Source organism: Perca fluviatilis, chromosome 3 (assembly GCF_010015445.1).
Source record: "Perca fluviatilis chromosome 3, GENO_Pfluv_1.0, whole genome shotgun sequence".
Taxonomy (NCBI): domain Eukaryota; kingdom Metazoa; phylum Chordata; class Actinopteri; order Perciformes; family Percidae; genus Perca; species Perca fluviatilis.
Window position 1 is genome coordinate 34,518,037 of NC_053114.1, and position 18,438 is coordinate 34,536,474.

Consider the following 18,438-nt stretch of genomic DNA (forward strand, 5'->3'; position numbering starts at 1 on the left):
AAGAAAGGTAATGGGAGGAAATAATAATTCTATGATCGGTCAAAGAGAAGGCGACCATACGACCTTCGTCAAATACCAAATCATTTTTAGTGTTTGTACTGGACCTTGTTTGGGGAAACCTGTATTAGACCAGTTCAGATAACAGACATAATACTTGACATACTTTCTGGGGGCTGTCTAAATTTTGTAGCACTGACTTTAATGTGGCAAACACCTTTCACCACGTATGAAAGGTAAAACTAATTGTAAAAATGTAATGGCTAATATAAATTGACCCAGGGACAACTGCAGTCTTTAGCATTTAAGCTTACCAGAAACACACCTCAGTACGATCACCATTCACGAGTCAATGAGAAGCATATAAATCTTCCAACTGCTACATCCAGTAAAAGGACATAACGCAACAGATGGATATAATTGTATGATGCAGCCCACTTGAGAAAAAAAATTGATCAGCACACCCAGGCTAAAGAGAAAAAGTTAACACTTTCTTCGCATTACCTGACTGATAATTGGAATATCTCCCCAATGTGAACTTAAAATTGTGGCATGACCGAGTGAGGCAGAGAAGTGCGTAATCATTGCAGAAGCAATTTCTGAGAGTGAGTAAAAAAAGAGAGACAGAGAGAGAAATGATTGCAGGGGAAATGCTACGAGTCCTCAAATTGAACCACCATAGAAATGTAACCTTGTTGCATACCACGTTAAATTGCACACAAATTATGTGTGTAATGACATGCTCAGCTGAGTGAGGAATACATCAAGAGACAATTGAATCGGTCCAGAAAAATACACAATTACACGAAACATTACTGACACAGACTGCAGGAAAAGGTGAGGCATGTTTCAGGGGAATCTATCTATCTATCTATCTATCTATCTATCTATCTATCTATCTATCTATCTATATACATATATATATATATATATATATATATATATATATATATATATATATATATATATATACACACACACACACACACATATATATATACATACATACATACACACACATACATATATATATATATATATACAAACATACATACATATACATATATATATACACACAAATATATATATATATATATACATATATATATATGTGTATATATATATACATATATATATATACATATATACACATATATATATATATATATATATATATATTTACTGAGTTACTGGTGAGCTGTGACAGGAAAGATTCAATTGGAGAAAGCGGCTGTTAAATGAATTTCTATTTGAAAGGTGGACTGTGGTGTACAAATACAGCTAAGTGCAGTGCTTTGTGTGTACATCTAATTCTGACAATACATGCTAGAAGTCAAAGAAAAGCCAGCAGCAGTCCAGACATCTCCGGTTTGGCAGCCTGTCAACATTTCCATGGCATTTTACAGGTAAAGGCCAAGAAGGCAGGGAATTGCTGACAGTTTAGTAAGACCAACAAATAAGAGAGTTAAATAATAAGACAGGTGCAATGTACAAGGCGAGTCCCCAAGTGCCCCTTTTTTCACCTTACAAGGGGCTTTCCCCATTGCTCATATTTACTACTTTCTCCACAGACTACACCCTATACTCTCTCTATTTTTATGTCTCTCTCTCTCTCACATGCACACCTTCCTCTATCCATTCTTTCCCATGCACTTGTCTCCTGGCTGTAATGAGCTCTCCACTCTAAACCAGGAAGGTGTGACTGCGGTCTTCATCAAACGCAAAGCAATTCGCAAGGTGCCAAGGACAGGTAAGGGTCATTCTCCCGAGGCTCCACTAGGAAACACAAGGGGGGAAATTAGTTGGAGTTTGGTTATGGCACATGACTGGATGATTGCTTGTAGAATGGATAGGTACCTGTCTTCAGCAAGCAAAAATCTGACTGGACCCTCTGATTGCAATCATCACTATTGCACTTAACCTGCTCCAATTAGGAGAGGTTTTATTTTTTTTTTAAAGTGGTTTAACAGCTTCCACCATATTCTGACTGTAAAGTGGGTCACCAGACGGATAGGGGTGCCTGAATGTTGTGTTACGCCGCTGTGCATTCCAACACATTATAGTAGTGATCATTCTCAAATGACTGCAATTAGTCAAATGTCAGGCTCGGTTTGTGCTTTCACGGTGGCTTGCTGACAAAGTAGCTCAGAGGTATGTCAAAAGATTAATAGCGATGGGTTTTCATTAAGTCTGGTGCTTGAAAGAAACATGAGGAATAAACACAAATTCATTAAAACTCCAGTACTTTCCATTAAGGTTAGTCCATAATTAGGCAAAGAAGGAAAAAAAGATCTATCAACAGGCTGGGGCATTGATCTAGTCCACACATATGTCACACTTTAAGTCGCAGGGGGCATCCCTTTACTAATCTTATTTTGTCAGCTGAAGTCGTAATAATTAACAGATATTATTTTACATATTTTATATTATTAACAGATACTGAAAATAACTTAATTTTAATGGCGCCTTTTATGCAAAGATATAGCCAAAGTTCTTTGCAAAATAGGATTAAAAACAATGTTAGGCGTACTAGAATTTCAAATTAACTGAAGAAAACATGATGAATGTTAGCAAAATGTGTCTGCTTGTCTAAATCCATAGTCACACAGGGGTCAAAAATAATTATTGTTTTTTGCTCGAGTGCTGTGGCTTTCCTAAAAATATGATCATATGGGTAGTGTGTAGTGGAGTGGAGGTTTTCAGATTGGGTCCAACATGTGGGACACCAACCTGATGCGCATAAATTAACTTTCATTACACAACATTTTGTACACAGGCTACTGATTTCCTAAAATATCTTCTTCTGCGGTGATAATGACATACCACAGGATCAATATTAGACATATTGATGCATAAATCCAAAAGTGGCCTATGTGTTGTATTGATACTAATTTGCAACATATTTGCTCTCGGACTAAATCATAGGTGTCCTACACAATAAATAGTGGCAATATTGTTTTAAATTCTGGTCATTAAAATATGCTATTATTTACTTACTTGCTTTAAAACTATAGTTGATTAAGGATTAGACTATTATTTACCTTCTCAATGGACATCATTGCTACAGATAACTAACTGCATTATTCCTTGAACAGCGGTATTAAGGAGGGGAAATTGTGGGATATAGAATGGGCTGGTCAGATGCCTAGTTACGTGACAAATAAACATAACGCTTTTCGTTTAAATTTGATCCTTAGGCAGCAAAAGCTCTCTAGTGTAGCTTGGATAAAAACCAATCAGGCTGCAGTTTTAAGTTATGGCATCTTGGCCTTGTCCAAGTGGTCAATCAATGTTCTCTTTTGCTTATGTCCTCAGTGCATCAGCATGGGCTATAAAGCCTAGAAAGCACAGCCGTTAAATGGCTGTGTGGGCCCTTTGCTATCCTGGTGTCTGGCAATCTGGCAGGGGTTTCTGGCACCCTCGGTGTCGGACGAAGACTTTAAGAGCATGTAAAGTGTAAATCTCCCAGCTGACAGACTGATCTTAGCTGGCTCCAGACCGGATTTACCACCTTGCACAGAGCTGTAAGAAGCCAGCTGTACCGACATGCTATTACTAGGAAGAAATTAGACATTATGGAAATCTTTTCGCAGATACCAACAACAGTGACAACTCACAATCCCTGAGTCTATATAATTTCCATAAGCAAAATGTTCCATAAAAAAAAAAAGAAATTCTGGTGCAATTTAAAGTTGGAACATTGGACAGCTACCGAACTCTGTGAAGTGACATTTTACGGTTGTGTGGTGGGATCTTTATTCGCCTGCACCACATTGGTGTTTTGGTGATTTATGATGCAGCAAAGTAAGAGTAAGAGCTGTGTTCAACTGGCAATCCACTGCAATTTTGGTGTAAGCGTGACTGAACTTTGCACTGTCTGCTAATCACCTGCATGAGTTTAAAGCCATAATATTGCCAAATAGGCGCATTTGCTTTTGGGTTTCACACAAACTCTCAGATCCTACTCTGTGATGCAACTATGTGCTGCCGCTGTACAGGGCAGACACTTTGTTAATGAATAGAGGGTGTGAAATTAGTTTTTTTTTATTTAACGTGGAGGCTGTTACACAAAAGCGAACTAAATGGGTTTTATTTCAATAAAAACCAAACGACGGTGGAGGCGGTGGTCAAGTAATGTATTCGGTTTATGCCCGACCACTGTTTAACACTGGAAACATAGACTACCGCGGCAAGCCTAGTAAGTAGTGAGTATGACTATACTATATGACCATAATTATGATCTTTCACCACACCACAGATGCTACATTAAAACATTGTATTGTAATTGCAGATTAAAATTTTTTTTTGGCAGACTTAAACTGTTTTGCAGAGTCGTCCAATATTGATGTTCTTGTCTGAACAATAATATTAATCTCCTTTTAGGAAAAGCCAGTTTGGACTTTTTACGTCCTCAGATCACAGGAGGAGGGCCCTGCTTTTAGAGCGCCAAGAGGAGCTGAACTGATTGGCCATAATTGATGCTGACCCCTACGAACGTATGATAAATACATGCCTTTAATCTCACCCAGTTCGCTACCATGAGCTCTTAGCATTTCAAATGGTGCATTTGAGTGCAGAGTGGGTTTTACAGTGTAGGGACCATTGAGGACTTTATTTTTATGGTCCAGATTTGCATGACAGCAGAATTTGGTGAAAGGCACAATGAGGCACATTGGACATCTGGCCGTTTCGGTGCTTTACCAGGTGAGGGGTGCAAGTATATCGAGCCTAGTATCAACACTTTGCAGCTTTCCAAATAATTTCATCAAAATTTATTTTAAAATGTTGATAAAAAATCCAAGTGACATCACTTTCCTTTCAAAACTTATTTGTTGTTGCAAGTAAGTAGTATACACTTCATTTCTCAAGAGAAAAAAGACTTCTAAATTACCTCCATCAATCTACAACAACTCTTATTACAGACTGATCTCATAAAGTGCCGTATGTATGACACGCCAATTCGTATGCCGTTTTTGCGTGTTATTGCTTTTTAGCATGTTTATCAACGCTGTTCGGGCGCCATTGACCTACATTATGTGTGAATTTTCGCCGTAGCGAGTAGTATGAAAGGAGGTTGGTTGGGGATGGGTAAAACACAGGACTTTCACCCAGGGGAACCGGGATCGATTATAAATGTTATTTTTTTTTAAGCCTTCCCCAATGTTTCTTTCCTAAACCCAACCATTTATCGTTTTCCTAAGCGTGTGACGTTGGTCACCATAGTTTTTTTGTGTTACTAAAGCCTTTTTTTTTTTTTTTTACACACGTGTGCCATTGTTCTCGTGATAGTACGGCATGTTCTCGTAATAAGACGCCGTGTGTATGTTTACATCCACTGCATACAGCGTATACATACACGTGGAAAGCTCAAAATGCGTACAGATAACACGCCATTTGGCTTTAGGAAAGTGGCGTGTATGTTTACGCAAAGTCATGATGCCATGTTGCTTATTAGGTCATTTTCATTTTCATCAACTCATGTAAGTTGGTGTTTTCAAAGAAGCAGTACCCGATATGCTGAGGTCATTAAAGCTACAAGCCGTTGGTTTTCATAATTCACACTACAACAAGGATGATGGAGCATCTAGTTTTGTGTTGTGCACCTGTTTGCCTTGTTGCTGTTGGTATGCAGTGTAAACGACATTGACTGATGGAAGCGTTTACTAAAGTGATGAAGTTGGACAGCATTGGTATTGTCAACTCGATAGGTGTATACCGGCAAACAAAATCAACATTTCTCTGCAACAGAATACAGCATAGACGGTACCACCACGGTATATATAATTTGCCATTTTTAGTGTTTCACTACTCTCTACAATACAGATGGATATTAATGATACCTTTATTAAAAACCATTACGGTTTTCATCTTTAAAGGTCATGATTTTCAAAGGAACAGTTGTGCCGTCATAAATCCTTTTTCTTCTTAGCTTCCATTTTCCCTCTGCAATTCCATTTTATAGAGGCAGCTCCTCCTGTAGTTATTCATTCATTCATCCACCCAAAAAGAAGTAGTGAGTTGAGAAAAGGAGATCCCTTTCTCAGGCCATTACCAATCTATTTCCCCAAGGTGCAAACCCCATCACACTTTTTTTAGAGACTGTAAGAAAGAGACTTGGCAGAGTAGAAGAATACATTTATGCTTAATTAATCCCATTCCTTACTTTAGGTATTAAAAGGCAATGGTCTGTTTAACAACTTTCGGCGACACTAAACGGGTAATTAGTCACAGCCTAATCATTTTTCATACATTTTATGGGTATGTCCAGGGCGGGGTGTGCTCCCCGGAGGGTCATCCCACTAGCCACCTCACTTATTCTACGCCCTTTTCACAGCTCCTTATTTCTACACAGGATTAAGCCATTTCCTTTCTTCTCAGTCAGTTTGTCATTAAACATTTAACAAGTTATGCTTTGTGATCACATAGCCACACCTCAGTTGTCCTTACCACAAGATCCGACCACCTGCTTTTGATAGCATTGGACACAAACCTTCCTCAATGTGGGGCAGGTTAGATCCAGTGTGTGGTGTGATGTAGAAAGCCTTTTCTCCAGTATGAGAAAAAAAAATTAAAAATGAAATGAGAATGGGAGCCTGGGCACAATCAACTATGGCACACTGACTAGCAGCTTGTGCCAGCTGTTGCAGGCAGCCAATCCTAAAGCTGAATACAGCGTTTGTGACATTTATTCAAATTGTTGGGAAATTAGAATCATTTAAATGGTGAGAGCCGCCCACTGCCCAGGTGTAAATATGATTTCAATAATGCTTTCTGTTCTCTAAATAAGCACAGATGCTTAGACACACAGCCAGGATTCTGAATTCAAAACATGGTGCAGGACATGTAATTATTTTTTTCTAAGAGAATATATATATATATAGCTGAACACACCAGTGATAGCTTTTATCTTGCCCTGGTAAAAAGTGTCCACAGAAGCAGAGGCTAAAGACAAAATTAATCAAACAAAAGTGCACAGCCATATCCAACATCTGTTGAGAATTAAGATCAGTTAAGTACTCTATATTCATGCAAAACATCTGCTACGTGCCAAGACTGGACCAACAAAGATGAGCTGGTGGTGGAAAGCAGTGTGTGGGTATTTGACCAAATAGAAGGGGCGGGTATGTGGGCTTGGCAGGGCGGCGATGGTACCTGCTACCCCTATTGGCCAGCTCGGGTGCATCATATGTAATCCAGATTTGGCTGCTAGGAGTCAGCAAATATTGCTTTTCATCTTCCTTTCACTGTCAATAATCAAACCGCCGAATATCATTTCAACCAGGCCATTTCATTATGCTCAGTATTGCAAAATCAATCTTATCATATCAATCCGCTTCAACCTAGAGCCTGAGCTATTAACCCCTAAAATGCTGAGGTCATGTCTGAGCCGATCATACAACACAGTCTCATGCATCAAGCAGGCTAACCCCCCACACACACACACACACACACACACCCAAGCTCATGTCACTGGTGCTAATGTCAAATTGCTACGTGCCATCTGGAGTGAGTGCAGCAGTAACACTAATATTGTTCATTCCTCACAGCTCGGTCTATTTCACACATTGGTAATTTTCCAGCAGCTAGCATTTCAATTTGTCTGCAGCGCTCTGTGACATGTGTCTACAAATCAGCAACCATGAGGAGCAGTGTGCAGCAGTAAAAGCCACAGGTGTGACTACAAGAGCATCTATCGCTCTTCACTCATCATTAACCTTTAAACACCCAATAGACCTTTCCCCACATCAGACATTTTGACCTGCAGGGATACCACAGGTGTTAGTAATCGCATTAACATTACATTAAGGTGTGTGAGTAAGCCATGCCAGTGGGCCAGCATTCAAATACCAAGACACTGTCACTGCTAAATGGACAGTGTCAAAAATGAGCATGCTGTGCATTTACAAGACAGTGTCATTAACACATTGGGGTGCAAGCAAAGCTGTTTGCAGATTATCTATTGAGCAAAATCAACTTGACATTTAATGACAACAGAACTACATTCAAAACGTGATGTGACAAATAGGCGACAAACAACAATTGCCACAGTTGAAAAATGAATGTTAAAAAGAGGACAAGGTTAAGAGGAAGTATAGCTTGTATCCTCAAGGTGCAAAAGGTGCTCATTTCCAAAGGCAGAGAGATAAGAAAAAGAAGCAGAAGAAATCAATACTCTGGTTGGACACCGATCTTCACACGGCACCACAGTGATGTCACATCAAGACAGAAGTCTCCAGGTGAACCCCTTGTATAGAATGTCTCTACATTATGATGTGCATGGGCCAATCCTAAAAACGACTACGGTGAAACTGTCCTTTACTTTCACGTACCATGTAAGGTATTAATACCTTTAAAAGGATACATAAAGGTGGGACCTTCAGAGGACCTGAAGGCCAGGCTGAACCTGCAGCTCCTCCATGAATTTAAACGGTCTCCCTTCACACAAACTTAAACTAGTGTTTAGGCGGGGAAAAAAAGAAGTAACAAAGTTGGCTGGAAGTTGCTCTCAGATGACAAAGTGTGAATACAGTGCCAGTAAATAATCATATGTAAAATTCTCGTGATACCCGGGATTTATTTTATATTATTAAAAAAACACAACGGATTAAAACATTAGGTTAAGGGTAAATACAGTATATGAACAACATTCCTCTGATTAAAAACTAGTCCAGGTTACTAATAAAAAAATGGAAGTCATTCCTGGCTAATGTTACCAGTCTAGAAAGTGAATTGGGACAACTTGAGGTGCAGAGGTGGAGTAGTTTACTTAAAAACAGCCCAGTGTTGCATTTTCAACCCGAAACTAACAGACATCACCACACATGCTGAGTGTTGCAGTTTCGTGTATGCACTGCTGAGTGCTTATTGTAATGAAAGAAAACATGGCTTTGTTCATTTGGATTTCTGTGGCACAGCTCCATCACTTCCAGCCTGGTTGTTACACTGAATACTTAGCAGAATATATTCATTGTTTGTTTTAAAAAGATGTGTATATACTGCTACTGCTACTAGATCTTTAAGAGCCTGGAATTCAAAGTGTCTCTTAAATGAAGTGAGAATGTAAAGTGTGTGTGTGTGTGTGTGTGTGTGTGTGTGTGTGTGTGTGTGTGTGTGTGTGTGTGTGTGTGTGTGTGTGTGTGTGTGTGTGTGTGTGTGTGTGTGTGTGTGTGTGTGTGTGTTGTTTTTTTCCATCCCATATGATTTGTTTGATCACAGCAGGGACAAAATGCATTTATTATTAATGGTTTTGGAAAAATGTCAGAGCCCCTGTCTGTTTAATGCTTTACACGGCTCCTGTGTTGTTGTTAATCCTCTTGCCTTTAATTAACATAACAAAATTATTAATGTCTCCTTTTTATCTTTATTATCGTGTCTTAAATCCCTTTAGCAGCTGAGAAGCATGCCTAATCGCGAGGAAATGGGTTGTGATGTGTGTTATTTCAGCTTGTTTTCCAACTTGCAGCTGCAGTTAAAATAAACCAGGGCTCATGTGTATCCAGCTACTTAGAGTAGCAAATTAGTCCTAACTGGACCATAATTCTCACAGTGACGCAAATATTTGTTTTTACTTTCAGACATGCGCATGAAATCATTGATCAACTTTTTTTTTATTATACATCTCCTTCAGGATTTAAGAGAGCTGCAGAGCTATCCTTAGTGTTCCCCATCAGTTTAACATTGATCAGAAAAACACGCATGCACGGACTGGTTGATCTGGCAATGTAAACATTTGATTGAACTGACAAGCATTTTTAAAGACATGGAAGAAGCTTGTGGTGACCAATTTGGTACAAAATAATTGCTCCATCTACATGATTGCTCAAAAAAAAAAAAAAAAAAGATCTTTCAATTATGTTATGCATATTACTATAAATGTATTTATTGTGATGGGTAGCTTAACCATTAAAGCAAAAAAAGTGTTTAGTACATAGTTTTTGGTATCATCTATTTAAGAGGAAATGTTAAAACAAATTATTTGTGCAACTAAATTCTCACAGTAGTTTTGCTATTTTCAGTATGTACTCATCATCTTTCCTGCATCAAATTGAATTCAGATCAGCCTGGGAGTTTGTTGACTGCACACGACTGCACTCCTCTTTCAGATTGGAACAATAGACTTTTGCATTACAGCCATCCTTTAGTGAAGAGCGGTGACACCTCCTGTTCTTCCTCGTCCGTTCTTCAACATGACTTTTATTGTGTTTCAGTATATCCAGACACAGTTTATTTATTCTCATTGACATGTTTTTAATCAGCAAATAAACTGACACACACTCTTTTAGCTCGGATACATAATTTATTAGAATAAAAACAACATTTTAGAGCTTAAAGGGCGTGTGACCTATTTATTTATGCAAGCGACATACAGAAATGTGATCACTTTTACTTTGCTTATCTTTTTAAACTCATTACACAGCTCACACAAAGACCTCCAATCTGGATAAACAACAGTATACCTACATCTTAATATAAATGTACCAACAAATTTGTCCCCTATTACAATAACAAATTACTGTGGACTAAGTAAGCACCTCCAGCAAAAACAATCATTCACACCAAAGAGATCACTCCTATCCTTTCTCTTAGCTAAATAAACTTAGCACAAAAATTAAGGAAATTTGTGTTTGGTAGATTATTTCTCTGTGGTAAAAAATGCTTTAATAGCCCTTATTTATAACCCTTTACACTGGCCTCAGATTATAAATTGCTCTGGACAACTTTCCCAACGCACAATCACAGCCACTAATATGATGTTATAGGCTACCTGACCACGGATCTGGACTTAACGTCACTGAGTGGACTGAAATGCACCAGCAGTAGAGATACATTTAGGACAGGAAATGATGTTAGAAATGGAAACAACAAGGTTGGTGTATCCTGTGGATTTGAAGGACAGCTATACAGTAGGGAGAGGATGATAGAAATATGGCGTCAGCGTGTTTTCCGTGTACAGATAAAGAGATGAAGACCTGCGGGTGAGAAAGAATGTGTGTGCAACAGCGAGTGAAATAAAGAGTGAGAGTGTGTGTGTGTGTGTGTGTGTGTGTGTGTATGTGTGTGTGTGTGTGTGTGTGTGTGTGTGTGTGTGTGTGTGTGTGTTTATGTGTGTGTGTGGCTGTGTGACAGAGGTACAGAAAAAAAGACAGTGGAGTACGTTTGTGAGAGAAAGTTAGGTGATGCGTACTTCCCGCTGGAAAGATAATCTTTATAATATCCTGTAGTCTGTGATGCGCTGCTATTTTCTTGTAGTTTGAGTGGGGTCATGATTCGACAACAGATAATCAGTGAAATTCCTCTTTTATGCGCACGGTGAAACCCAAAATCAGGTTGGAGTTTCACGCTCCTGTAATCTGAGCACAGCTTAAAAAGTTGTCTTTATCAGGTTTGTGAATATGACTTCAGAGAAAACTTAGCTAGGAACTTTAAGTACCATTTAGGGGAATACGTTGAAGTTAGATACATTCATAAATATACTGTAGCCCCTGGTTTCATAAGAAGAAAAATATGGCCTGAAAGTAAAACATCTAGCATTTTTTTGTTGTTGATAAATCCGGGTGACATTAGTACTGCAAAGTACATTTCCTTCCCTTATTTTTATTTCTGAATGAATTTAAATTATGCAAATATTCTAGCCAGGTCGTCCTAGCGTGGTAGATAGCAAAAAGGTAAACAGAGAGTCGCAGTGGAGCTGAAAACAGGAGTTTTTACGCTGCTATAACTGACGTGGTCAAGCCGTAGGATCACTATGGCTGGCGGTGCCATACTCATTGTGCCGATATACTGTACATATTTAAAAACTGTCCAGTAAAGTTCACAGACAAAAAAAAAGTATTTTTTTTTAAAAAGTGCATTCCTGCAATCTGCACTTTAGTTTGTGTGATTTGCTACTGACTTTCATATTAATGCTTACACCAGGCTTATTTGTCAGTGCTTTATGTTGTCATGGTAATTATTACATGTTTACAAGGCTGGACATTCAACTAATCAGTCACTGTGATTGAAGTACTTTATAAATAAATAATATGTCATTCATATAAATCCACGCATCACCTAATTTCATCATAACACAGGCTAGGAAAGAACAGTTTGTTTAATCTATCTAATATTGTGTTGATCATACTATACAATGATGTATTGTTTGTTCACCCCTAGTTCTTAGGTATGCCTAGACTCAAAGTTTGGATAAGACCAGCTTGTTGTAGTTGCTATATAGTTTAGTTCTAACATGTACAAATGTTAGAATTCACAGTCCAATCCTTTGAGCAGTTTGTATCACTTGTATCTTTATATAAGAAGGATGTTATTTCCACAGGTCACAGTCACCTTTAATCTGAAGTTTAGCCCCTGGAGCTGCAAACTGTGTATTGGTTAATACACTATATAAGGCTCCTTGAAAGTAAAGTTTTATCAATGCTCCAGAAATACTACTTTATGTGTAAGCAGTCTTCATACAGCTTTGTAACTCGCATATATCATAGGGTTACAACCCAACTATAACTTCACACTGGGTCTATTCATCAGGTGCGGTGATGCCTAGTGTGATTTTCAGTGTCAGCACAATGTGTACAAAGCAGTAAATCAGACAGGCTTTATGTATGCGTGTGCATGCTTGTGTGGCTGAGAATAGTGTATACATACTGTGCCACCACTGGCATTAAGTTAAAAGAGACAATGCAATTACAACTGATTAAACTTTGCCTTGTTGTTTCCTTTTCTGGTGGGTGTTAATGGTATATTTGATTTGTAAAAGGGTGCACTTCATAAACAATTCCTAAGTAAAATCAACTGGTAAGTAAGGCTGTGACGATAACCGCATCATATGATGACCGCAATACCGGCGATGACGTGACACTACCGCGGTGATGACGTCATCACCGCCATCATCACATTTCTTAATTAGTTTTTTGCTTACAAGTTACAGGAGAACAGATGAAGTGTGATATGAAATATGATGAAAACAATAATCACTGTTTAGTTATCCTCATCTACCGTCTTCTATCCTATATTCAAGAGATAATGGAAACAATAATCACTGTTTAGTTATCCTCATCTACCGTCTTCTATCCTATATTCAAGAGATAATGGAGAGGGAAAAAAACTTAAGTTGCTCGTCACTTCAGCTCTGCACAAAAGGATGGAAGTCCATTAAATAGGCTATATGGGGGATTTCTCTTGTGCCCGATTATTATGAATTATTCCTACAGGTATTGTCAGAGGTGTCAAAAGTATTCACATCCATTACTCAAGTAGAAGTATAGATACTAGGGTTTGAAAAGACTTCTGTAGAAGTTCAAGTATCAACTCAAGCTTTTTACTCAAGTAAAAGTGTAAAAGTACTGGTTTCAAAACTACTTAAAGTATAAAAGTAAATGTAAGGGGGAAAAAATGCCACATTACATATCGGCTATTTGTCTGCTTCTTGAGCCGTGTGTCACCAATGCGCACAGAGGTTTGAATTATGTTTTTTTATTTTTTATTTGCTCTCACGATCGCTTCCACTGCCAGGGTTGCAACTGAAATAATAGGCTAAAGCAACGGCAATTTATGGAAAGCACAAGTGTAATTATGGTCAGATGTTGTGCCTGAAGTGATGTAGGCTAGCCTACGCATCTACAGCGTCGCCTATTTATTTGTTTTTGCCAGCTGTCCTCCTGTTTTAGGAAGCAGCGACTGTATTGCGTTTTGCCTGTAAAACCGTGTCTGTGTTCCCGTCCCGCCCATAGACAGTATATAAGGTCCCGCCGATGAGATTGAGTATGGTCACGTGACCAGACTGCACAACTACGTTTGATTGGTGAAACACAGCCACGTGGTAGAGCCTTTAGCGGAAGTCTCTCTCTCTGTCAAAATAAAACATTAAAATGAGGCGAACACGGGGGGGATAAAAACAATGACACGTAGAATACCAAAGAGGTAAAAAGAAAAGTAACGAGCTCATTGTAGCCTAATGTAGCGGAGTAAGAGTACAGTTTTTTTCTTCACAAATCTACTCAAGAAAAAGTAAAAAGTATAGTGATTTAAAACTACTCCTGGAAGTATAATTTTTTCAAAAACTTACTCAAGTAAATGTAATGGAGTAAATGTAACTCGTTACTACCCACCTCTGGGTTTGAGCCAATGTTTTTTCGGGGGTAACACCATTCACTTTACTGGCAGTATTGACAACAGATGAAGTCACTGTGTCTTGAGAAGCTCAAGCTTGTTGTTTTATTGTTCACTATTAGCTCACATTCCATCATCTTTGCTATAAACGATGCATTAGTTTGGAAAAGTTGGCCATTTAGCGGCTGTCTCTCTAATTCTCATGACCTTAATACTGCAAAACCTCACCTCTGCCTTTTTCCTCTCGCTTTTCCTCACAGTGGCACTCATGCGCTACTCTCTCTTACCGCTTGCTCCCCTTGCCACACCGGCACTAAGGTTACTCACTTAAGTCACCCGCATACGCTACTCTCGTCAGGGGGTTGTAGATAACCACCATACCGCGTTGATACATTGCTTCTTCACCGCGGTAAGAAAAAAACTATACCGTCACAGCCCTACTAGTAAGGGCCACACGAAGTAATGGATGTGTATGTTTGGTATATAATATAGTTTGGAACACACTGTTTTTTTAAAGATTTTTTGGGGCTTTTCCCTTTATTTTGAAAGTGGATAGAAAGGGGGAGAGAGATGGGGGATGACAGGAAGCAAGTCGGATTCGAACCCTGCGCTGCTGCAGGACGCTCTTACTGGGTGAGCTAGAGGCCGCCCCGAACACATTTTATTTTATTGAGCTTGTGCAAGACCCTTTTCACACTGGACAGCCTAGACGCATCGCCATTCACAACTGTGTCTATCATACAGTATGTCTTCCGCTGACCATTCATGTTTCGTTACTGCCTACGTCACTTCTGCTAGAAGATCGTAGGGCACCTTGCACAATTATTACGGCCACTCCCTCACGTTAGCGTTGTGTCGGTACAGCTGGAGATACTGTGTCAGCAGAATCCAACACATCTCCTTTCATACAACATCACTGTGTGCATTTGGTAATGTATATGATATATGGCTGACTTTTTCAGTTGAACACACAGTAAATCTGTGCTGGGAGTTTTATAGTGCAGCCAATTACAATACTCAGCATTCCAATAGACAGTCGGTTCTGCAGACACTACAAACATTAAAGCATGTGTGTTAACATATGGAGACACACACAGTGAGGGAAACAATATCCTCATACTGCAGGGCTCAGTTGTTTCAGTCAACATTTATTCATGCACCATTGAGTGAAATTAGCCTACTTTAGGCCATAGCAACACAGTCAATTCACTGTGAGAGCAGCTTCCCAAGAAGTCAATAGAATGTATTGTATTACATGCTGGCAATGATGAGAGGAGCAGTCCAAAGGGATCATACAGACTGAAATGCAGCATACCTTAGAGGGTTGTACTGGAATTTGCAGTATAATATGAGCAAGCAGAAAAATAACAGCCCCACTCTGTGGAGTGGAACCGGAGGATTCAGAGATCAAATAGATAAGCCACTTCAGACCTTTCCATTCCAGCGCATGATAGAGCTCACATTTCTAAATTCTTGCTTGGCACATCACCCCTTCCCCATTTGATCCCTGCTACTGATGCTTAGACTACAAGGCCTGACTGTGTAGGAGATTGTGATCCAAACTGAAGCTTAATTAAATTCTTAATTATTCAATTGACCCAGCAGCTGGTGATCAGTGGAAATGAAGCATGAAGAGGGTGTTGTATTAAAACCCGTAATGTTGAATTATATAAGCAATGTCAACTCAAATGTACATTAGTCGGCTTCTGCATGATGCTAATTAGAACAGGAACTAAGTACACATCTTATTAAATATCACAGTTAGCGCCGGCGTCTCTCGCTTGCACGGTGAGTAAACTCCAGCGCTTATGTCACTAAATAAATAGATGAACTAAAGACTGATAATGAAATTACAGGCAGGACTATTTCTGGCTGGGATCCAGGATAAACTGAGGAAAATTAATCCATCAGCCTTTCATAGAGGCTCTCCCACACACTTCACCCTTTGTTCAGAGCATCACTAACTGCTCACGGCACCTGTGCTACACCACCGCAGAGAGTTGGGCATGCAAAGATGAAACACTTAAGTAGATATTTAGTTTACTCTTTAAGGTCTTCAAGCGGTGTCCCAGTGTAGCGGCCCCGTTTGTCAACACATATTTTGCAGAAAACTGAGATGTAGGGAAAAAAACTGAAACCCAAGTCGTATATTTACAGTAAAGACACCGTTTTGATTTTGCACCATCATGTCATAGCAGAGCTAATGCGCCAAAAAGCACGTGAGGCCAAGAGCATTCTTCGGCTGTCAAATTAAAACTTGTATCTCTTAATTCTTCCACAACTTAAACCGTTAAGAGTCTAAATGCAGTACTGTCGCCCCATTCCCAGCGTAGTTTATTTTATGATTTCTCCTCTGTTTGCCAGATTTACACTTCTCACTTTTGTACTGAGCTTTTGAGGGCTTTTGATATTAGAAAACCATCCGCCTACTCATTTTTGTAAACAAACTTAAAATGTTGCTCTTCCAGGTATTCTTGCTATGTGTTTCCAAGTGTAAAATGGATTTCCAGAGGAGTTTAAGTCCTGCAGTAATATTCCCCCTGCTTATACACACCTAGGATGGCTCAATCAGGGTTTTACCCAGGTCGACAGTGTGTGTGACTGGGGTAACCCTCCTCGATCTACTCGGCTTCACGACCCAGGTAGTGAGGTGGGTTTGATCAGGGTAGACTAGGGTCGATTTCAATGTGAATTACTCACAACCTGGGTCGCTAACAGCCGGGGCGGGAAAAATTATGTGATTAGTTGGAAATTAAAGTGGGGCAGGGTCACAGGTCGCCACTTATGTTCGCCGCACACTTTGAAAAAACAACATAAATGTTGTCTCACTGTGATTTACGCTGAGTTTTCACCGTAGTGTGTATAAAACTAGTATGTTCACAGGCAGCTTCAACAAGCGCAGAGCGAAGCGGTTCAATTAATTTCCGAACGGTCCGCTGGCAGCGCGTGCCCGGATGTTCACTAGTCTGCCTTTTGCAGAGCAGTAGCGGAGTTTTACATGCAAAACTGCCAGTAGAAACCCAGCGTAAGAACGTAAACGTATGAAAATAAGTTTTGTTTAATTGCACCCACCGCCTCTCTTACTCCCTCTCTCTCGCTGGAGACAACTGTCTCCAGCCTGCAGTTCAGAACGGCTGCTGTGGTAGCTCAAATCTTTTATTTTCACTCTTATTTTCACAAACAAAGAGAAATGTTCTCTCCTCGTCTTAAAATAGTCAAAAATCGATACTAGAGTAACCTACTTCCTTTTCCAGCTGCTGCAATAAATACGCAGAGGAGGAGAAATCAATCTGGATAAAATCATCTGATAATGTTATAAAGGTAATCATTGTGAAACAATCATAAAATAAGCTTTATTTATCTCTCCCTACTGTACAATGTTAGATTCAATAGCTACAAAACATTAGTTCTGCTGGTATGATGTTACCTGTTCACTGAATATGACGTGAAAGCCCCGCCCATTTCTAGCACTTAAGGTAATTGTTATGCATTGCTCCCTGGTTGACCCAGGTGAGCTCTGAATTGTCATGATCAGGGATACACCCATGTAGAATGGCTTGGTTTGAATTTCCAAAAGGAGGGTTTAACCCTGATCAGATAACCCTAACCCAGCCCTGGTAGGTGGTGTCAAAGAGGTATTAGTGACATGAGGGTTTGCCAAGTGATAGTCTCACAGGGGACTAGAGCGTTGATGAAAGCCAGATGTTTCCTTCGAACACACATCCGCAAAGCATGGGGAGGATCCCTCTGGAATCGTGCTACTCATTATCCTGTCTTGATTGGACACTACTCGGACACAGAAGCCTAATAAGTGGCACATTTTACCTGTATCATTAGCCGTAATTACCTTCCCACCAACCTTTTGAGAAGACGTGAACAGATTGCAGGTGATACATTTACAAAGCACTATGTCCTTTCTTGGCATTCTGAACTCCAACTCATCAAGGGATTTCCACTCACTTTGATGTGTTTTCAGTGAAACACTTGTAATTATCCATCTTGAAAGCCATTTTGATCATCTTAATCTTTGATATGATGTTCTTTGATCTTAATCTTTGATATAATCTGGCTTGCATGCCAGTAGTAACAATCAGTATGTTTACATGCACACCAATATTCCACTATTATTCCGAATATATCAATATTCCAAATTTGATACAGGTCGTGTAAACAGCATATTCCGGTTGGATATTCTGAATAAGGCCTTTTTCCGAATATAGCGTTTTCTGATTAAGACATACTGTATATTCCGGTATAATTCGGGTTTAGAGGCATTATTTGGACATGTATACAGCGCATTTGGAATATGCATCTCAATCTGGGTTTTTACTGTAGTTT